The following is a 2,723-nucleotide window of genomic DNA, read 5'->3' as shown; positions in this document are numbered from 1 at the left end:
AATGCCGAGCAAGGCTGGGCCACCATGTGCTGACAGCTGCTCTAACTCACATACCCAAATGCTTTCCTTTCCACAAACCTGGCAGCTGAGGCAAACTAATTACAGGCAGGAGGGACATGGAGGTGCAGCGAAAAAACGGAATTTGCCTGAGGCAAAGGAACAGCAGAAATGAGGACAGAAGTTCAATTCCCTGATTGCCAGCCCGGCGTGCGGCTCGCTGCACTGTGCCCTCTCTTTGTGTCCTTGCCCACCAGCACACCTGTGGGATTTCAGGTGGGGGCACTTGGGGAGGGGTATAGTGCCGATATAGGGAGGCGGCGATGGAGACGGGGGCTGAGGAAATCTGGGCGGGAGGAGTCTGTACCCAGCTGTGCGCTGCTCCTCTTGCGAGCAGGCAAGCTGGGGTGCATTGTCCCCTCTCCTCTTCCTTCCCCTCCCAATCCAAGGGAAGTCCCTGCGGTCCGAGCAACCGTGCAGCAAACAGAGCATGGTTCAGCTGGAAAGAGTTTGAGCTTATTCCTCCAAGGGGGTGGGGGTGGGGAAAAAAGTCACACATTACGGACAGGCAGTGTAATGTCTTGTGACATCCATGCTCAATCTTCCTCTCCGCATGGAGCTGAGTCCCACGCTCCGAGGCTCACATGAAACTGAAGAGGGAAACAATGAGCTTCCTCTGCCTCCTCTTCTCCAGATCGCACTGATGCAAAGTGAACAAAGCACAGCAGCGAGGAGTGATAGCCGGGGAATCTTTGCTCCCCATGCTAGATCAGGCTTACAGGCACCTGCCTGATGCAGGAAACAGGCACCACCTGCTCTTCTGTTGCCATTAATTTAAGGGCTGAGGGGACTTCACAAAATCCAGTGCAATGTGTTAAACGACCAATTTTAGCAGGCACTGGGTTTCCCTGGTAGAGTAACAGCGTGGCACTGCAGGTTTACTAGAAGCACTTCAACTCTTTCTGGCAGCAGGCATCTGCTGTCTGATTAAGTTTTGCAGGAGTGTGTCTCCAGTGGCCAGTTTCAACATGGATTTAACTTCACCGAGGTCAAAGATATAACTTGAGGGAGGAACTTTCTCATCCGAGATCTTTATTGAATAGCAGCCTGCTAATTATGACTGAGTGTTGGGCTCCCAGCGAGTCCCCTGCCAGCCCTCAGACATTAACCGCTGGCTCAGAGGCCATTTGCCGGGGAATGTCCTAGCAGAGCTGGTGCTTTGTGCCTAAGATGCTCTGCTGCTGCTGCTGCCTGAATTGCCTGAATGGCTCTTTGCATAGAGAGGCTGCAAGAATTGCTGCTACCCAGGGAGAGATCTTCATATTTTCTATTGTTTAGTCTTTTGTCTGGTGACACTTGCGGCTGCATTATCCCCAGACAGTATTCCCCCGCTTCAATTTTTACATTTTTCAGAGGGGTAGGCAGCGGGGTGGGAAAAGCTTCAGTTATCTATTTGGTGGGTAGCGGTGGTTTTTGTTTTTTTTTCTCTTTCTGACCGTTGGAGCAGATTCACTGCTAGGCTGGGGTTATTTCTTTGCACAATTCCCTTTACACACTGCAGATGTGGATCTTAGCTCGTGAAACTGTACTTAACCGCTACTTCTGGATGTGTCTTCTTGATCTGAGTTAAAACCTGTCCTCAGTGGCAACATTTTGCCCTTCAGAGTGATTCCTCCAGTGAAAATGGTGTAACTTTCCAGATTTACATTCCTGAGAGCAGAATTAATCCTCTTGAATTTAAGCTGATGTCTTCCTGCGTTTCTTTATTGTCAGCTAAATGTGGCACTGTTAACCTGTGGTTAGGGGAGGTGACCAGAAAGCACAAAATCCAGGCTTGCAGGTTAATGCAATTTATCTGTCCATGATATGTACAAATGGGTGATTTCTGCACAGATTTAAAATGGACCAGTGGGCTATAAGTCACATGCAGCCACCAGACAACACGTATTTTATATGGTGCACCAGAGAAAGCTAAAGAATACATTGATCAGATGCGCAACATTAGCTAAGACCTGAAGCTGCGACTAATATCATATTGAAAGCCAAACTTGGTGGGGAGGGTTGGAGAGAAGGAGGGAAGAGGAGAAAGGGACTGAGACAAAAGGTATGGAAATCAGATCCCTTGTCAGTAAACTTGCTGCGTTTTGACTGGAAGGTGCTGTGGTTACAGAGAACTAGAGGGATGTGTAGGTGATGATATGAGAAAAGAGCTGTGCTGAAACATTACAATTACTGCAGGATTGGATCAGGCTCGTTTTTCTCTTATGTTTCTAGCTGAAACTCTGAGCACAGCAACAGAAAACCTGCAAAAGGAATGGGAGAAAAGAGAGAGGAATTTAAGGTGGAGAGATGTACAGAGGTGGATCACACCTGAAATGAAGCTCCCTGCACAGTTACCAGCACAAGAGGAGGCACCGGGGGAGGGAAGGATCTGTTGTTTGCTGATTGTGAATAAATATCAGAAATACAAACACACGTTTTTGAAGTATAAAGCAGGAGCTGGTCTCACAAAGGCATCTGTTTGCTAACAGGGCTTGTGATCACAAATGTAGTATTGTGCTTTCCAAAGGCAAGAGAAGACAGACAAAGAAAGAGTGGTGTGAAAGAGCAGACTTTCCTAGTAGTTATTTTTCCACCAGTAATACCACTAACAGGAGAAGATGACACAGAATCCAGCACCAGGGCTGGATGCTAACCTGCTTCCCTGGAGTGGTGTGCTGGGGACT

Source organism: Phaethon lepturus, unplaced genomic scaffold, assembly GCF_000687285.1.
Source record: "Phaethon lepturus isolate BGI_N335 unplaced genomic scaffold, ASM68728v1 scaffold20865, whole genome shotgun sequence".
Classification (NCBI taxonomy): domain Eukaryota; kingdom Metazoa; phylum Chordata; class Aves; order Phaethontiformes; family Phaethontidae; genus Phaethon; species Phaethon lepturus.
Note: the sequence above shows the minus strand (reverse complement) of the source record.